We start from the raw sequence: 11,029 nt of genomic DNA, 5'->3' as shown, positions 1-11,029 counted from the left end.
TACCCATCTCAAAGTTTTTAACCTAAAAATATTTCTGTCCAAAGGAAGCGCAGAGACACAAAATTGAACAGATATTTAAGGAAGGGACAACCAGGGATTGCCAACCCTGGGGATCCATCATGTCTGCTGACATTAAACCCAGTACCATTGTTGTAGTCAAGAGGTGCTTGATGATAGGAGCCTAGTGTGTCACTTTCTAGGAAGTCCAGCCAACAACTGACCAATGTTCTTGTGGATACTTAAAGCCAACTGGCAGTCTGAGCTCTGGCATTCTTTTGGCGTAGCTAGTGGGAGAACTGGTGGAGCAGAGAGAGATTGTAACACTATTGGAAGAACAACATACTCTGGCCTGACCACCCAGTTCTTCCAGGTTCTAGAAGAAGGGGTACCCTTGGTCCCAGGAAGGTTTGATGCCCCAGTGTAGTGAGATAATAGAGAAGTAGGGAGAGTGTGAGTGGGTAGGTACACTCAAACAGGCAAAGGGCCGAGGGTAGAGCACATGTGGTATAGGAGGTTGGTATAGGAGTCACAGGGGAGTAGAATATCATTTGAAATACAAATGAATGGGGTGATAAGTCTGGCATTGTTTTTCACAAATAAGAGGTATAAAAAGCTTCTTGGGACTGGCTTAGGCTTTGAACTTTCCAATCATGCTCCCAATGACATCATCATGTCATACCTCCTAACTTTCAAACAGTTCTGCCAATTCTGCATGAAAAATTCAAATTTCTGAGACTATAAGGTAAACTTTATTAAAACCATAGCACCTGTGAGCCACAATAATAACCAGTATGTCAAGATATTGGTAGAAGTACCATAAGTGACACATCTTGGAGGTAATAAACAATTGTTTAATCAGATTTAAGGTATAATCAATAAGAGGCAAGTAATGTCTTGTTGGACTCTGCTCAGTCCCTCATAGCCCATCTGAAAGAGTGCAGTTTCATACTGCAGATCTGAGGGAACACAGTCTCTGCCACTTTCAGGCTGGCACACAGAAGTTCAAGCAGATAAGCACTGGAACAAATCTCAGAGGCCTGCTGATGTCCAGTCTGTGAACTCTACAAGGTAAATGCTCAGCAGGGCACTGAGATTAAAACTCTGCTGGTGCGGGCATGTTAACCTTGGCCTGGCTCTCAAAAGCAATGCAGACCCAGCCAAATGACTTGGGCCGAATTCCTCTAGGCCCCCATAGAAACTAAGAAACCTGTACAGAGAAGATGAATTCAAGAAGTGTGCTTTATGTTCGCATGCCTGTTCGTGTGCTTCTCTCCTTTGTTCAGTCATTTGTAAACAGTACAGGATCCAATCACCTGCTTGCCATTGGTTTGCCTCTGAGATTGGCCATAGTTGTCTTTCTAGGGCTATATGTGTGAGCAGAGAGGAAGGACTTAGGAAGAGGCTGATCTGGCTAAAGTCTAAGTCACATTCTCCTGTGGAGGCGGAACTTGGGGCATCATTAAACCTTTGTACAGCTGCCCCATTGTAGTGTGTTAAGGCAGAGTGGGAGTTCAGAAAGCACCTACATTTTCATCATTACTTTCATAACCATTCTTGGCACTTTAACTAATCTCAACCAGTTTGTGCCCCCAGCACTGTCTGTCTGCCCCACAGTGTCTAATAACAGAAAACATTTGAGAGATAGTGATGTGAGAATCTACTGCCACAAGTTTGTTAAGCAAGGAATATACCTAAACATATTTTAAATTTAATCTGTAAACCCACTGGTAAAATTTGTTCTCATATCTCATCAAAGAAGATTCTTTTAAAGCGAATCATCAGAAAATAACAAAACTGGACATGGCAGAGATCAGCAGATGTTGTGCAACCAACTACAACTGGATACATCTATATTACATGTCCTGAACCTTTGGCTTCTAGAACATCTTGGAAGAGGGTTTTAATTTTTAAATACTAAAATATCTGCTCTGAAATAGTCTCTCATAGTATGATGGCTTTCTTGGTTATAAAAGTTACTACTACTATATTTATCTGATGCTGATTTAGCTTTGCTACCTTGTATCTGTTTAGAAAATTGTCCATTTCATCTAAACTTCCCAGTTTTTTGAGTATAGGCTTTTGTAGTAGGATCTGATGATTTCTTGAATTTCCTCTGTTTCTATTGTTATGTCTCTCTTTTCATTTCTGATATTTTTAATTTAGAAACTCTGTCTCTAACCTGTATTTATTTTGGTTATATGTTTATCAGTCTTGTTGATATTCTCACAAACCAGCTCCTGCTTTTGTTGATTCCTTCTATAGTTCTTTTGTTTCTTTTTGGTTGCTTTCATCTCTGAGTTTGATTATTTTCAGCCATGTACTCCTCTTGGGTGTATATTCTTCTTTATGTTCTAGAAATTTCAGGTGAGTTGTCAAGCTATTAGTGGGTTCTCTCTCCATTTTCAATTTGGAGTCACTCAGAGCTATGGGTTTTCCTCTTAACTCTAAGATTCATGTGGACTTTCTGTTATTTTTCCTGTTATTAAAGACCAGCCTTACACCATGCTGCTCTGATGGCATGCATGGGATTATTTCAATCTTTTTGTACTGGTTGAGGGCTGTCAATTTTGGAGAAGGTACCATGAGGTGCTAAGAAAAGGGTATATTCTTTTGTTTTAGGGTAAAATGTTCTGTTGATATATATTAAATCCAACTGTTTCATCACTAGTATTAGTTTCCTTATGTCTTTGTTTATTTTCTATTTCAGTGACCTGTGAATTGTTGAGCGCAGTGGTTTGAAGTCTTCCACTATTGTTTTCTGGGGTTCAATGTGTGTTTGAACTTTAGTAAAGTTTCTTTTATGAATGTGGGTGTCCTTGCATTTGGAGCATAGATGTTCAGAACTTAAACTTTCATTTTGTAGACTTTCTCTTTGATATATATGAGGTGTCCTTCTTCATCATGCTTGATAACTTGAAAACTTTTGGTTGAAATTCTTTTTTTTTTTTTTTTTTTTTTTTTGGATATTTATAAAATAGAAACTCCAGCTTCTTTCTTAGGACCATTTATTTAGAAGGATTTTTATATCTTTTTTTCTGAAATAGAGTCTATTTTTATTATTGAAGTTTGTTTCTTCTATGCAACAAAATGCTGGATCATATTTGCTTTTCCAGTCTCTAAGCTTATGTCTTTCCATAAGTGAGTTGAGTCCATCAATATTGAATAACATTAAAGACAGATGATTATGGGTTCCTAGTATATATACTTTTAATGGGTTTGTGTGCTTGTTGTTCTCCTTTTGACTTTGTTGTGAGATATTTAATATCTTTTTTTCCCCCCTTTGGTGTATGTACTTCTATTATGTTGGAGTTTTTCTTCTAGTATGCTCTGAAGGGCTGGATTGGTAGAAAGATACTGTTTGAATTTAGTTTTTTTCTAGAATATTTTGAATTCTCCATATATGTTGATTGACAGTTTTGCTAGATATAAAAGCCTGGGCTTCTATTCATGTTCTCTTGGAGTCTGCCTAAGCTCTGACAAGGCACTTCTGGCTTTCATACTCTGTTCAGTAGTCTGATATAAATCTAATAGGTCTACCTTTGCATGTTACTTGGCCCTTTTCCCTTGAAGCTTTTTAATATTATTTTTGTTGTTGTTTTTCTATGGTTTAATATTTTGATTATTATATGATGAGAGGATTTTCTTTTTTGGTTCTATTTGTTTAGTGTTTTATAGGCTTCTTGTACTTTTATTGCAATCTTTAGTTTGGGGAAGTTTTCTTCTATGATTTTGTTGAAGACAATTTCAGCACTTTGAACTGGGAATCTTCATTCTCCTCTATTCCAAATAGTCTTAGATTTTGTCTTTCCAATGTGTCTTAAATTTCCTGAATATTTTTGGTTAGGGTTTGTTTGCTTGTTTGTTTTAATTTATTTTGACAGATATATCAATCTCTTCTAAGGTAATTGCTACATCTGAGATTCTCTTCTATCTCTTGTATTCTAATTGTGATACTAACGTCTATAATTCCTTCCCTATTTCCTAGGGTTTCAAATTTCTGGGTTATCTCTCTTTTTATTTTCTTTATTGTTCCTAATTCTACTCTTAGCCCTTGGGCTGCTTTATGGAATTACTTCACCTGTTTAATTGTGTTTTCCTGTATTTTTAAGGGGTTTATTTATCTCCACTTTAATAGCTTCTAACTATTTACCTATATTTTTCTGTATTTCTTTCAATGAGATATTTATATCCTCCTTTAAAAAACTCCATTTCTTCATGATATAGTATTTTAATTCAGCTTCCAGATTTTCAGGTGAGTTAATGTATTCAGAGCTTGCAGTGGTGGGAGAACTGGGATATATATTGGTTTCTGTTGCTTATGGTCTTGTATTTGCCTTTCACCATCTGTATATTGCTGGTATTTACTGGTCTGGATGACTCTGTCTTGAGTTTTCCTCTTTTGGCCCTGGGTTGCTATGAGTCTCCTGGCAGGCATGCTGCACTGTATTTTTACAGGATACTGGCTTTAGCAGGTATCCTGAGGGGCCTGCCAACCAAAGTTTCTCCAGACAGGCAGAAAACATGATGATTTGTTGCCCTGGCAGCAGGAAAACTCCTGGGAGTACGTCAGACTCCTGGGTCTTTAGAGAAACCACCAGACTGTTGTCCTGTATGAAGATGTTCTCCAGGGGACATATGAACTGTTTAGTTTTAGATTTTGTTTTTGTTTTTGTTTTGTGTGTGTGTGTGTGTGTGTGTGTGTGTGTGTGTGTGTGTGTGTGTGTGTGTGTGAATGAGTGAGTGTGTATGTGTGTGTGTGTTTATGTTTGCATGTGAACTCCAGAGAGGTTTTTGGGTCAGTTGCTCTGTATCTCACAGAGTGCTCTGAAGATCTTCAGACTCTGGTTTTGGTTGCCAAGTTGCTTTGTATACAGAGGTACTCCTAGGATGCCTTCAATGTGTGTAATCCTCGGAGCACTGGATCTCCTGGGATGCCTCAGCATGTGGTACAAAATGTATTGAGTTCAGCCAATCTCCTGTTATGCCTCAGGTTATGGGATCTTCTGGGAAGCAGACTAGCTAGCAGTCTCTCCCAGTAGGAAAGACTATGCAGAGGAGAGTGTTATTTTTTAGGCAGGATGGTTTATGGAATCATGTATCCCTGAGTCCCATGGGCTTCCAGTGGCAGCTGTGGAACATTGGAGAGGGTTGGTTCTTACCAAATGTTCTGAATGCAGAGGATCCTCTGGTATACCTCAGTATATAAGCTCTTCCAGGAAGCAGACTACCTAGCTGTTTTTTCCAGCAGTGAGATCCTTTCTTGACTTCACTTCATACACTGTGATCTGAGAGCGTAAATCAAATAATTCATTTTCTCCCCAAGTTGTATATGAATATGGTGTTATCACCACAAAAGAAAACTAGGAAAATTTACTTTAGATTCAGTATGGAATGCTACAGACTGTCTTATTTTCACAGCCAAAGTACATATACATATTTAACACAAAATTAAAAATTTTCTGAAAGTATGTGTGTGTACAACTGGTTATATTTATACATCATTTTTATGTAATCAGAAAAGTAACTTTTTCCAAAACAAGCAAGAACTGTATAGACATATTTTATTGTTTTTCAAGTACATATTTTTCTAGTAGAAATATATATATATATATATATATACATATATATATATATATATATATATATATACATATATATATAAAATAACAATAACAAAAAATTTAAAAATAAACTAGCAGTTTGAGTGTGGTGAGTATGGAAAAGAGTGGAGAGATAGTAGCTGGAAGTAGCTAGAGATAGAATAGAAAATAAGGTAAAACTAATGATTGATTTCTATTTTAATTAAAATAATTTTAGTTGGTGAGATAAAACCAATGTTATAGCTAGACTGAGAGGTGAAAAAGATAGTATCTCCACTGGATAAATGCATAAGAACTCTTCTCTTTTAAGTGGTTGACATGTGAACTGAAAATTTTAACTGTTCACTTTGAACTTTCAAAATATCAATAAAAGACTATCAGTAGCAGAAAGATTTTTTTCAGAGATGGAGAGTATTTGAAGCCAAGTGGCCATTTAACACAAATAACCGAGTTTTACTCAGAATGTAGTAAAGAGTGAAATCTATTTAAGGTAACATACTTATGCCGTTTGGCAGCTAATTATGAGAGTGTTGTTACATTAAATGTATAGAAAATTGTTCATGAAGTACACAGCAAAGAATCTGACATGAAGTAAGTGGTTAGTGTTTGTTAGTGGTGGTGATGTGTATTTGAGTAGAGAAGGCAGTGATTAATTTATGTTTTAAATAAAGCTTTAATTTCTGAATTTGTGAAGAATGGATTTCAATATAGAGTTACCCAGGTGTGGGACGATCTAAGAAATTAGAGACAGTAAAAGTGACTAGCATCTCTTCTAGCATTTCTAATCTGAGTTGTGGTTTCATGTCATATCTGGGAGGCAGTAGGGGGCCACTGAATCATTCTCATGAGAAAAAAATGCTGTGACCAAACAGAATAGTCAGTACTATTACATGTAACGTTGCTTCCTCCTATATAGTATGCATCAATTTCATTTTTCATGTTTAATTCTTTAGTTTTATTGACATTTCAGGCCAAACAATATGTTACTTATAGAACACTTTTAAAGTATGTTAGTGACATTAGCCCATTGAGAATTCTTGACATTATGTTTTGTCTTTTTATAACACTTAAGTATTTCATACATAATCTTGCATACTTTTCATTTCCCCTTCTAATTATCCTGTATCTTCCCATAACATGTGACCCTTCCTATTTCTGGATTTTATATTTTACTTACTTTTTTTTTTTATTTTACTTTACAATTTAATAAGTACTTGATAACTGCACATGGCGTAAGGCTGCTTGGTAGTTCAAAAAGGTCACAGTGGCGGTGTTTTCCTGACTGTGTAGTCTTCGGTAGTGAGTTGAATGACTTGTATGACATCACTGTCAAACCAGCAGGACTGCATTTATGCACCCATCGTTTTCAGGATTGTTGGTAACTTGGGCGTACTTTCCCCAAATCACCTTGCCTCCTTGTGTCACCAGGTCCGACTCGCTCACATTCACTTCAATAACTGTGCCTTTGGTGATCACACCCAGGGTTGTATACAGTGGGGATGATGGATTCTTTTTCACACCAAGTATAAGCAGACAAAAGGTAGCTTTCAGCACAGGGTGTGTAACATGGGCTTTTTTGAAACGCAGACCCATTGACCTAACGAACCTCTCATATTTAGGTGGTTTTCTTGTAAAACCATCACCAACAAAGCAGACTTTAGTAACCATTCTCTTCCATGCCTTCTTTTTTCTTTTTCCTGTTCGAATAACTTTCAATACTTCTGTTTCTCCTTGGGCACGAACTTTGGGTAGAGCAACCTCCCATTTTCCCGCCTTTTCTTTTCGTTTCTTGTTTAATCATGTTGGAAAGTACTTTTGCTCTTGACTGCCCCTCTCTGTCCAGCAGATAGGCAGGGACTGCTCCCTGTGAAGTCTTCTCCTCATCCTTCTGCTCGGTGTTTCTCTTTTCATGCATCTTAATAGTCTTTTTCACTTGTATCTTCTCTGCATGGCGCTGTTTATGGTAGAACTTAGCTTTTAGGCCAATCTTTTTTTTTTTTTTTTTTTTTTTTTTTGCTTTCTTTGAGCCTTCATGGGCATCCCGACCTTCTTTCTTTCTCTTTTTCTCATGGTAGTCCAAACGATATCCATATCATTTGCGGTGCAATTCAATATATTCATTCTGTGGCATGATGACAGCCGCGGAAGAGCAGTCCGCGACCTCCCGGGTTCCATAAACTTTTAATTTCTGGGTGTCACTGGCCCACGAGCCTGCTCCTCTCGGCTATATATTACTTACTTATTTCTCATAACTTATTTATTCTGGCTAGACCTGCCCAAATGTTAATGCCTGTATTGCCATTTGTTGGAAAATATAATTTATAAACACCAGCCACAACCTCAAAGGATAATGGCTCACCAAGAAACAATCAGTTGCCAAGCTGGGGCCTGGAGAGTAGCCACTCCAACTATATTGGCATTTATTTTATTCTATCTTCAGTAGGTCTTATGCAGGTAATCACAGCTGCTATGATATTATAATTGTATTATCCATTTCATGTCCAGTAGACAGTGTTTCATAGCACTTCTTGTCATCCTTGACATCTCACATTATGCTACCTTTTTTGATTCATTTCCTGAGCATTGATGCATGTATTGATTTGATAGTTGATGTTAGTGTTTCTTTTAGGGATGGATACTCTGTCTCTTACTTTCAACACTTTTGCAAGCTACTCATCTGTCCACTGTCTTTTGTCTAATGTAAAAAATAATTGTCTCTTTTTGAGAATAAACTGGAAACATGGTCTTTTGCACTTAGAAGACCATTTGCCAACAATAGCATTGGGTAAAATAAAAATATTAGATTCTATCATATTCCCAGCAATAAAATTTTGACCAAGATTATAGTATCAAGCATGGGATTTTTCCTATAGGTAAACATTATAGCCATAGAGAAAGAAATTAGTTATCACATAATAGTCCACGCAATATTGCACCATTGGGTACATTTGATATGTATGCTATTGTGACCAGCAATATCTAGTGCCTAATAAGGAAAATGTTTTTTTTTTCCTTCCAGCACTCAAGAGAGAACTTTATAGCACCATGTTATCTAACCAGATGGGAGATTTTTCCCAGTTGGTTTCAGATAGTTATCACTATGTCCTGCAACAAAAGTGTGCATTATTTTCAGCAGTAGCATCTTACCATGCAGTAATGGTTGGAAACTTAAATGAGTCTCAATAGTATTTGAGATCTCAATAGTTATTTAAGATATTTCTGTGGCCTTCCTCATGAATAACTTTACATGGAAATTCCACCTGTTTTATAGTTAATATTTTTATGAAAGTGATCTGCAAAAGGTGGCTACAAACTTTGTTTAATACTTTCTTTGATGGGTCTAAAAATGAGTTTACTAAGTGATTTCTTTAAGTTTCTACCATACTTAGGTAAATGATTGAAATTATGTGTTCTGACTCATACACATTTATTATTTTAAAATTTTAAACACACCTTCAAAATGATGCTGTATATTTAGGGAGATAAGCAGGCCAGTCATAGCAGATATAGCAGTCTCTATCCCCTGTGGAGCAATCTGTTATTAGTGAAAATGTAATTGCTCATTTTTTGAAAGATTTAGATTGTATTTTCTGGAGCTGGAATTACAGGTTCTTTGAAACACTCAATATAGGTGCTAAGAATCAATCTTATGGTGTTTGCAAGAATATCCAGTGTTCTATAATATTTTAGCATTTTTCTTTCACAATCCTGAACTACTTTTTCTGATATTCAAAGTTATTTTACTGTGAAATTCCTTCAGAAAATTCAGTTCATGTGAAATCTTGTCATTGTATTACCTTGTAAAATGACATCCAAAATATCATCCTTTTAAAGCTCATGTTTAATTTCAAGGTCAAACTAGATAACTACTATTCTTTATGTATATTAATTTTATATGTACATTAAAGGTAATTGTGTAAATATTAATAAAGCTAATTCATCCCTTAACATGAATCATTTAGAATATCCTTTCAATACCAAATTAATCAATAAATTACAGTATTATATTTATGTAACATTGATGAAAAAATTATGTTTGACCTAGGACTCTAGATTAAAAGCCTCTAAAATTCTATTTTTATTATATTAATGGCTATTTTCTTATTATTCTATAAATATTTGTCATAGTTAATAATAGCAAATACTTAAGATAAAACTATAAAATGACTCATTCAAGGGAGAGTTCACATTTAAGGGATACAGACATTGATATTTTCTTGTAGTTAGTGGACTTCATTTTTAGACCAAAATATTTTGTAGAATTAATATAGGATGTGAATATCATTACTGGTGACAGTTTAACAGTGTTCAAAAAGGCTTGGGGAGGGGGGGAATCTGGTGGAATGATACTGTTTTTCTGTCTATGGAAATGCTACTTCAGCTACTTCAGTTCTTACACTAACTCCTTCATTTTGGGCTTCTCGCTCAAGCTATTGTCAACAAGAACTTTTAGGAGGGCAAGACAAGGTGTGGGAGGAGAAAGAACAGATGTACAAATGGCAAGAAAATTGGTCAGACATGAGCAGCAGTGGCAGATGGGGAACTGGAAAAACAATCATATATTTTTCAAAATAAATATTCTATCAGAGTATTAAGGATCATGTACCAGATTTTAGTGGGACTGCTTCAAGTTTCTTCACCATTATGTTTGATGTTGGCTATTGGTTTGCAGTATATTGCTTTTAATCTGTTTAGGTATGGGTTTTGGATTCTTGTTCTTTTCAAGAATTTTAACATGAAGTAGGGTTGGACTTTGTCAAATGGTTTCTAAGCATCTAGTGAGATGACCATGTGCTTTTTTTTTCTTTGAATTTGATTATATGGTGGATTACAATGATGGATTTCCATATACTAAACAAGCCCTGCATTCTAGGGATGAAGCTTACTTGCTCGTTTTGAATGATTGTTATGATGTGTTCTTGGATTTGGTTTGCAAGATTTTTGTTGAAGATGTTTGCATCAATGTTCATAAGGGACATTGTTCTGAAGTTCAATTTACTTAAGGGTATTTGGGTGGTTTAGCAATGAGGTTATTATGGCCTTGAAATATAAATCAGGGACTAGACAAGGCAGCCCATTCTCCCCCTACATATACAACATAGTACTGGAAGTCCTAGGTCAGAGAAATTAAACAGCAAAAAGAAATCAAATGGATACAAACCAGAAAGGAAGAAGTAAAAATATCACTATTTGCATATGACATGATAGTTTACATAAGTGACCCCAAAAATTCTACCAGATAACTTTTACAGCAGATAAACATCTTCAGCAAAGTATCTAGATATAAAATTAACTCAAACAAATCAGTAGCCTTCCTCTACTCAAAGGACAAACATATTGAGAACAAAATTAGGGAAAATATATCTTTCACAATAGTCATAAAAATATGAAACACTTTGGTGTGACTCTAACTAAGCAAGTGAAGGAAC

General features: G+C 35.8%; 1 pseudogene across 1 annotated transcript; it reads right to left on the bottom strand.

Moving 5' to 3' along the window:
* Positions 1-6,929: 6,929 nt before the first annotated feature.
* On the bottom strand, positions 6,930-7,731 carry LOC308416001 (ribosome biogenesis protein NSA2 homolog; annotated as a pseudogene). Its single transcript has one exon. The product of its transcript is annotated as a ribosome biogenesis protein NSA2 homolog (transcript).
* Positions 7,732-11,029: the final 3,298 nt, after the last annotated feature.

Source organism: Micromys minutus (assembly GCF_963924665.1).
Source record: "Micromys minutus genome assembly, chromosome: X".
Lineage (NCBI taxonomy): Eukaryota > Metazoa > Chordata > Mammalia > Rodentia > Muridae > Micromys > Micromys minutus.
The sequence above is the reverse complement of the archived record's forward strand: the minus strand, read 5'-3'. Positions and strand labels throughout refer to the sequence as shown.